This window comes from Dasypus novemcinctus, chromosome 15, assembly GCF_030445035.2.
Source record: "Dasypus novemcinctus isolate mDasNov1 chromosome 15, mDasNov1.1.hap2, whole genome shotgun sequence".
NCBI lineage: Eukaryota > Metazoa > Chordata > Mammalia > Cingulata > Dasypodidae > Dasypus > Dasypus novemcinctus.
The window spans coordinates 79,116,650-79,125,937 of NC_080687.1; the positions used below are offsets into that span (position 1 = coordinate 79,116,650).

Genomic DNA, 9,288 nt, shown 5'->3' on the forward strand with positions numbered 1-9,288 from the left:
TAGCAGGGGTTCTGAGGGCTCTAGAGACATCCAGACACTATAGTCAGGGCAGATAGCACAGGAATTTGGTGCCTTGCCAGTGGGCCCTACTTTGGAATTTATGCTCCCCAGAGCGACAGTTGGACTCAGTTGTGGTTTCTCTACACATGGCTCTTCTGTCCTTCTATTTGAATTTATAATTAGCATTAAAGTTGGTATGTGTATGTCCAAAAGACTTAAATCTCTGGCCTGCCCATGTGCCAACTGGGCCCTGAATCTCAATGGAGTTGCAACACCTACTCTCCAGTTTATTGGATTCACCCAGGACAACTAACAAGGAGGAGATGATAGATAACCAACATATCAAGGAACTGAGAGTGTCTACAACTGTAGGCAAGAGAGTCTCATCCATTGACCATATGAGAGTGAAGCCCCCCTCCCCCCCCCCCCCAGCTAAAGGTGGAGTGGACATCACCATCCCAGAATCCTCAGGATTGGGGGATGATCAATGGACTAAAGTATATTTACTTGTTTCTACTATAGACTTATTGTGATTCTAGCAATGGAAGAAATATCAATGATGTGGAGGCAATGGCCATAGGAGGTTCTGGGGGTAGAGAGAGAGAAAAACAGGTGTATGCGGGAGCATTTTGGGGACTTGGGAATCATCGTGAATGACATTACAATGACAGATACAGGCCATTATATATCTTGCTATAACCTACAGAATTGAGTGGGAGAGAGTGTAAACTACAAGTAAACTATAATCCATGCTTGGTGGTTGTATTAGTCAGCCAAAGGAGAGCTGATGCAAAATACCAGAAATTGATTGGTTTTTATAAAGAGTATTTATTTGGGGTAGAAGCTTACAGATACCAGGCCATAAAGCATGTTACTTCCCTCACCAAAGTCTATTTCCATATGTTGGAGCAAGATGACTACCAACGTCTGACAGGGTTCAAGCTTCCTGGGTTCCTCTCTTCCCAGGGCTTGCTTCCTTCCAGGTTCAGGGTTCCTCTCTTCCCAGAGCTCCAGCTTCAGCAACGAACGCCAACATCAAAACTCCAGCATTAAGAACCCTGTCAGATTTTGGCAGCCATCTTGCTCCAACACGTGGAAATAGACTTTGGTAAAGGAAGTAACTTATGCTTTATGATCTGGTATCTGTAAGCTCCTACCCCAAATAAATACCCTTTATAAAAACCAACCAATTTCTGGTAATTTACATCAGCCTGACTAATACAGAATTTGGTACCAAGGAGTGGGGAGGTGCTTTAGCAATTACCAGAATGCTGGAATGGATTTGTCAATGGGTAAGTGGTATTTTTTGGAGGACTTGAGAGCTGCTTGGAAGAAAAGACCTACAGTTCTTTTAAGAGACTGTTGATAGCAATATAGATGCTAAAGAGACATTTTATGATGCCTTAGAAGTAGATGATGAAACTATTATTGGAAACTGGAGGAAAGTCTATCCGTGTGCGTGTGTGTGTGTATTTTAGCAAGTTGATAAGTTTATTGTCTTTGTGTGAAAAATCTTCATAGAAAATTGCAGTTTGGTTTAGCTCTCAGCAGCCTGCTCCTGAGCTCTGAGGAAACTTGCCTTCTTCTGAGCTACCCGATCTTTCTTTTGGACAAGAGACATTTTGGGACGATTCCACCTCTTCTTTTTAACTTCTTTCTTGGGCTTTTTCTCATAGACTGGATTCTCTCGTATAGCAGCATGGGCTTTCTTGTACATCTCCTCCATCATGTCTGGCATTATGCTGTCCTTTATATATTGAGAGAACTGTTTCTTGTAAGTGTCTTCATCTTCCTCCATCAAGTAACGCATATAATCTGCAATGTTCTGACCCATGATATGCTTCTGATGTACTTCTGCATTGAATTCCTTGCTTTCTGAATCATAAACAGGGGATTGTTTGGTACCGTGAGGGATGGATAAGCCTCCATCCACAGCTCCCTTCAAAGCCCCAAAAACTTTATTTCCAGTGGCAGTTCTGGCAAGTCCTGCATCCAAACAGCAGGTGAAGGCACCAGGTTGACCATCAACACTTTCCACATTGTATTCATCTCCAGTTACTTCCACTTGGCCTTCCTAGATCTTGTCCATGCCAAACCTGTTGAGAAGACTGCAGGTCAGCAGCAGGCCAGTACAATATGCTGCAGCATAATTTGTCAGGTCAACCTTCACACCATACTTCGGGAGTTCATGAGCATAAGCTGCACAGACTATCATATCCCCTTCTATATGGGCATAAGCAATCTGACAAATGATATCTCTGTTGGCTACACAAACTATCATCCTGTATTTGGGTGTGTTGTACCTATTTTTATCCGGGATTACCAAGTGTTTCCGAGCATAATAATCAGTTTTACCCTCTTGTCGTCTTCTAAATTTCACTTGGTATCTCTTGAAATAGGACTTATTCTTGACAGCTTTAACAAACCCCATCCTGTGGATCAGAGAAAAGCGTCCGCAGCTCAGCACAGACTGGCAGGCCTGGGAGCACTACAGGGGGCGGGGTGGAGGGGGAGTGCAATCCGTGTTTTAAAGTTGCAGAGAACTTAGCAAGATTAGCTCCTGGTATTATATGGAAGGCAGAATTTGAAAATGGTGAGCCTGGACAATTAGCTGAAGAAATTTCCAAAGTAAACCCAGAGAATGTGGCTTGGCTTCTGCTTGCAGCTTATAGCAAAATGTTGGACTAGAGAGATAAACTAAGGACTGAACTGTTGGGCAAAAGAAAACAGAAACTGATTCCAGAAACTCCAAGGCTTTGGAAGTCAATCTCCCAGATAAAAGTGCCCCATTGGAGGACTTAACTAAACCTGGAACTTGTAAATCAGGATTGAAGATGCAGTTATGTTGGAAAGACTTGTGGAAAGTCTCACTGTCTGATGGTTTGGATGCCTACTTCCTGCATGTGAAACCAACAGACTTTTTGAGAGAGCTGTATGAACAAAACCACTGTCACCCTAGAATAATAGAGACATGGAAAGGAGAGATTAAAGGGGAAATGACTTCAAGAGGAAAACCATAGAAGCTGAGATCTGGAATTAGAACATCACCTTGGACCAAGGGAGGAACCCCACTCCTGGTACCAAGCTGTATTAGTCAGGGTTCTCTAGGGAAACAGAATCAACAAGAGATATCTGTCAATAGTATGCAATTTTGTAAGAGTCTCTCACATGACTGTGGGTATGCACAAGTCCAGGTTCTGCAGGCAGGCTGCAAATAGGGGCTCCAATGAAAGTCCAGTGAAGGTTCTTGATGAGTTCTGGGAGATGTTGGCTGTCCAAAGACAAGCTGGGAAATTCTCAGTCAATGCTGGAATCTTGGATAAAGCATCACTCATTGCTGATGGCAATCTTCCTGATTGATGTAATTGTGATCAGCTATCTATGATTTACCACTAAGTAAAATCAATGGTGACTAAAGTCCATAAATGCCCTTGCATTACAGTTAGCCCAGTGCTTCCTTGACCAAACAACTGGGCCCATCTACCTGGCTGAGTTGACACAATAGCCTAACCATCATAGTGGCAATGCTCCAAATTGTGTTTATCAATTGCAATGAATGTACCATACTAATGAAAGATGTTGCCAATGTGGGAAAATGTGGGAGGTGTGGGGAGCAGGTCATGTGGAAATCCCCTATATAGTCTCTGTAACATTTACGTAGTCTAAGTCTCTTTAAAAAAAAAAAAGTGACAAACCTAAAAAAAAAACACAAACACAGGATTTTTCTGCAATCCACAAAAGACTCAAACCAGCACACTTCCCTTGAACAAAAAGGAGTAGCAAGGGTGGGGGTAGAGGTGGGGAAGCTGGAAGAGAACACCCCATGCTGTTTTCTTTTTGGGCCTAAAGTGGGAATTCCTCTCCCTCTATGGAAGCATGAGGAGTGAGGGATAATCCCACCCAGCCACATCAACTGCAACCTCTTGGTTCAATAGGATTATTGAGGACTTAATAAACACTCCTCTACCAATCTTCCATTTTAAATATATTTCTTTTAAAATTAAATCCATATATATATATTATAATTATGAAATATTTTTCTCTGTGGCATCACTTAGCATCCTATGATCGCATTTTCCTTCTTATAAAACTATGTGGTTTTTTTTGAGTTAACAATTGCCTCATTTCTTTTAATTTGCTTGTTTTTCTTTAAAGTTTTGACTAGGTCTTCCCACAGCCCTTCACAGCTCTGGAAAACAGAACATTTCAACACAGATGCAGTCACAGTTCCAGGATTTTCCTGGAAACCATCTTCTAGGGCCTCTAACATCTGCTCCAGCTTGGCATGTTTGCTCCCGAGACCTGCTATGCAGCTGTTATCTTGGGACTGGGCATTGCCTTAGTCCTGTGAAATCTTTTCTCCCCAAACTTTTTGAAGATCCTGTACCCAGGATCCCAAGTTTACCTCTTTATCAGTTTGTGCTGACATTTCAGTGAGCTCATCATCTTTTAATTCCCTAAGAAAAGATATGGAAGCAAATGCCTTAAGGTATATCTTTATTCTACCCTCACCTTGATGGGCATAGACTAGAAATAGAATTCTAGGTTAAAACTCACTTTCACTCCAAATTTTTAAGGCTCTTCTCCACTACTGTTCTCCATTCAATATTGCTCTTAAGAAGCCTGATGACATTTTTTTTTTAAAGATTTATTTATTTTATTTCTCTCCCCTTCCCCCCCGCCCCAGTTGTCTGTTCTCTGTGTCTATTTGCTGCGTCTTCTTTGTCCGCTTCTGTGGTTGTCAGTGGCATGGGAATCTGTGTTTCTTTTCGTTGCGTCATCTTGCTGTCAGCTCTCTGTGTGTGCGGTGCCATTCCTGGGCAGGCCGTACTTCCTTTCGCGCTGGGCGGCTCTCCCTGCAGGGAGCACTCCATGCGCGTGGGGCTCCCCCACACCGGGACAGCACTGCGTGGCAGGGCACTCCTTGCACGCATCAGCACTGCGCATGGGCCAGTTCCACACGTGTCAAGAAGGCCCGGGGCTTGAACCACGGACCTCCCATGTGCTAGATGGACGCCCTAACTACTGTGCCAAGTCCGCTTCCCCTGATGCCATTCTTATTGCTGATATTTTCTATGGCATCTAATTCTTTTCTCTTTCTCTGGAAGCTTTAAGAACCTCTTCTTTATTTCTGGTGTGCTACTATTTCTTGATTGTGGTTCTTGGTTTTTGTTCTTATATATTTGCGATCCTTTTCAATTGGAAGACTCAGGATTTTTGGTATAATTTCTGCACATTATTGCTCTCCATTATCTATGCCATTCCTTTTTACAGCTGCCATTGGCCAGATTTTAAGCCTTCTGTACTGATCCAATAATTTTCTTATTTTAAAATATCTATCTTCTTTGTCTTATTATTCTACCTTCTCAGAGATCCTTCACTTTATCTTCCAACATGTCTATAAATTTTTTTATTTCAGCAATGGTTTTTAATTTCTAAAGATGCTTTGTTTTCTATTTACTCATATATACATGCGGCGGCTTGCTCAGTTGGTGGCAGTGGGGTCTGGCTGCGGACAAGGGGTCGGTCCAGCTTTGGACGAGGGGTCGGTCTGGCTTGGGGCGAGGGGTCGGTCTGGCAGCAGACGAGGGGTCGGTCTCACAGGGGTTGCGCGGTTCGGCTGACGGGGTCGCCCGGCGAAGCCGACGACGAAGGGGTCGCCCGGAGAAGCAGGCGACGAACTGGGGACTAGGGAGGCCAGGCCCTTGTCGGGGGCTCTCAGGACTGGAGGGCGCATGGCAGGAGAACTACCGCGGAGACGAGGTAAACACGCAGGTCCAACTTTATTGAGGAAGTGGCTACAGTTTTATAGGGACTAGGGAAGGCTGATTGGTCGAAGTTTATGCCATGTTCTGATTGGTTGTCGCAAGCAGTTACTGGGGAGAAAGGTCGGTGGGAGGTCCTGGAAGGGGTAGAGGTGGTGGTTAGGGATTGGCTGTTGCTGTTACTGGGGGAAGTGGCAGGGTTTAGGGATTGGTGGCTGCTGTTGCTGGAGTGGAGGGCAGACTTGAGTTTCCCGCCTTGTGCCTGGCTGTTGCTGCTGTCGGGGGGGGGGTGGGGGGGGGAAGGCAGACTGGAATTTTCCACCCTGCGCCTGCGCAAGGAGAAAGAGGAAGAAGGGTGTTGCCTCATAAGGCATCGTGTGGCGCCATCCGGGAGGAGGGGCGGCCGCGGAAGCATGGCTGCCGAGAAGGGGAGACCCGAGGGCACTCTGCACCCATGCCGAGCTCCCTTCAGGGGTGGCAGTGAGTCTGACCAGCCACCCTATGGAATTAGGCCTACTGCGGCTGCTCCCCCGCCAGGCCAGCAAACCACACTTCAGCCCGAGGGGTGACCGCATATACAATTTCCCCTTTTTATTTCCTGAGTGTATTACCTCCTTTATCTCTTTCAGTTTAATAGTAATAACTTATTTGATGTTATCTTCTGCTCTCTGTAATGTCTCTTTTCAAAAATCCTTTCTTTAAAAACTGTGGCTTTTTTTTTTTTGGTCACTCTTCATTTTGCTGACTCTCCTAAACATGTAGTTTTTCTTGGCAACCCATTCAGATCTAAGAGAGGCAGTGAGACTAGGAGCTTTATGGGGAGTGGTTCTTGTCAAATTGTTGCTTTATTGTGGGGTAAGCAGAACGGTCTGCTTTTAGATATTTTTTCTGCAGTAGTTTATTTTATCCTGAGAAGTTACCTTCAATCTTTTGCTTGGGAGAAGAGGGTGCTATGTGCCTGAAGCTGCGTAGATTCTAGGAGTCTCCCATTACAATGTGCAGAATTAACCTCCCTATTTTCAGCTAAGCTCTTCACTCCATCCTCCTCTGTGCCTGCTAATACCAAGTCTGGAAAAATCTCTGCTTGGCTTTGCCAGCCAGTCTCTAACAGAAGGTTACAATTCTTTTTCTGCATGGACCAGGAAAGCACAAGATGGGAGTGCAGACTTGGCATCTATTGCTTAATTTTTTTTAAAAAAGATTTATTTTATTATTTCCTCTTCTTCCACCCCCCTCCCCCAATTGTGCTCTCTTGTGTCCATTCACTGTGTGTTCTTTTGTGTCCTCTTGCATTCTCTGAGGCACCAGGGATCTCGGTCTCTTTTTGTTGCATCATCTTACTGCGTTAGCTCTCTGTGCGGCGCCACTCCTGGGCAAGCTGCACTTTTTTCACATGGGGCGGCTCTCTTCGCAGGGCGCATTCCTTGCACGGGGGGCTCCCTGATGCAGGAGGCCTGCGTGGCATGGCACTCCTTGAGCATGACAGCACAGCGTGTCAGCCAGTTCACCACATGGGCCAGGAGGACCCTGGGTTCGAACCCTGGACCTCCTGTGTGGTAGCCAGACACTTTATCAGTTGAGCCGCATCTGCTTCCCTCTATTGCTTAATTGACCCCATGCTTCATGGCTACTTTAAATGGCCTCTGAATCTTCCCTAGTATTAGGCACACCCATGATCCCAGGTGGAAAGGAAACAACACAATGCAATCTGCTGTGTTCAACTCTATACCTCACCCCTGTCTTAAGAAGTAATGGTTAAAAAAATAAAGACAAAAAATAAAATAAAATAAAATAAAAACACAGTAATCACCTAAAAAAAAAAAAAAGAAGTAATGGTGTTGCCAATCTAAGTCTTTCTAGGGATTTGGTACATTCTCCCTGCTTGTCCTTTGAATCTTCTTCTCTACAAAATCATTCACATTCCTTGATCTGTTTTCCACCCCCATATTTATTGTTTACAGTTAAAGAGTTCTCCCAGTTTCTTCATGGATGGAGTTTATAAACTTCTGTCTTGTTCTCATGGTTTTTGGAAAAAGGAGGGAGAAATGTCTTTTTGCTGCCATTTTGAAATTGGAATTTGTCTTGCTGCATTTGAGTACCTCTAGGTGACCGAGGTAAGGATATCTGGCAGGCAGGTAGACAAATGGTTCAGGGATTCAGGATGGTAATCTGGGCTGGAGATGAGGGTCATAAGCACATCTATGGAAGGTAAACAACTGGTGAGATTTCCCAGGAAAAGTTAGAATGAGTGTAGAAGTGGGCCAAGAATAGAAATCTGGAGACACAAACAGTTAAGGATCAGGTAGAAGAAACAGAGGCAGAAAAAGATATCCCACCCTCCAAAAAATAATCAAAAGGGTCAAAAATAAAGTCAAGAAAAATTGCATTCAATATTAAGGAATTATTGTTAATTTTGTATGTGTGATGATGGTATTGTAGTTAGGCTTTTAAAATGCTTTATTTCCTTTTAGAAATATAAAGTGAAATATTTGGGGTGAAATGACATGATGTCTGGATTTCTGCAAATTAACTTGACAGGAGTGAGTGAAGATTTTGGTGACACAGATTGGTCATGAATTGAAGCTGAATGATGGATGCCTAGGCATTCATTATTTTATTTTTCATAATTTTTCATAAATTTTAAATTTTCCATAATAAAAAGTTAAAAGTTAGGGGGACATAATTAACTTACAAAGACCAAGAAATAAGTGATATAAGAAAATAACAAAAAATGACAAAAGATGAGGAGCATATGTAGCTCAAGTGGTTAAGCACCTGCTTCTCATGCACAAGGTCTCAGGTTCAATGCCCAGCACCTCCTAAAAACAAACAAACAAATGAAAGGAAAAAAACTCTCATTGGGGAGAGGATGTCGCTCAGTGATTGAGCACTACTTCCCATTCTGAGGTCCTGGGTTCAATCCCCAGTATTACCTGAAAAAAAAAAAGTGATAAAATCTACCACATGTAAAATGTTATTAATAGGGGAAGGGGGTAAAGGGAGAGGATGTTGGGCATATGGGAATCACCTATATCTATACATGACTTTTCTGTAATCTAAAGCTTCTTTGAAGACTTAATGATAAAAGAAGACATTGGGCAAATAAATGGAGGCAAGTGTCACTCTACATAAAAAACAACAGATCTTACAGTGCTGAAAGACATAATGTTAAAATTTTTTTTAATTTTATATTTTTTATTTTTATATTACTTCAAACTTAAAAAAATTTTGTATTTTATTCTTTATTTTTAAAACTGCCATTATTATATCATTTTCCTATTAATTGTATTCAGTTATTTTGTTGGCTTCCGTTTTGAAGAAGTTTTGGATCACAGAAGGGTTCAACTGTGCAACTGGAAAAAGACCTTGACCAAAAGGGGAAAGGGGAAAGACAAATGAGTTTACATGGCTAAGAGTCTTCAAAGTGAGTGAGGAGGTCATTTCAGAGGTTACACCTATGCACATTTCAGCAGGAACTCATTGACTGCCAAAGTAAATATTTCCTCAAATAGCAGGGCTCCTG

General features: G+C 42.9%; 1 pseudogene; it reads right to left on the reverse strand.

Moving 5' to 3' along the window:
- Positions 1-1,483: 1,483 nt before the first annotated feature.
- On the reverse strand, positions 1,484-2,431 carry LOC101439878 (large ribosomal subunit protein uL18 pseudogene; annotated as a pseudogene).
- Positions 2,432-9,288: the final 6,857 nt, after the last annotated feature.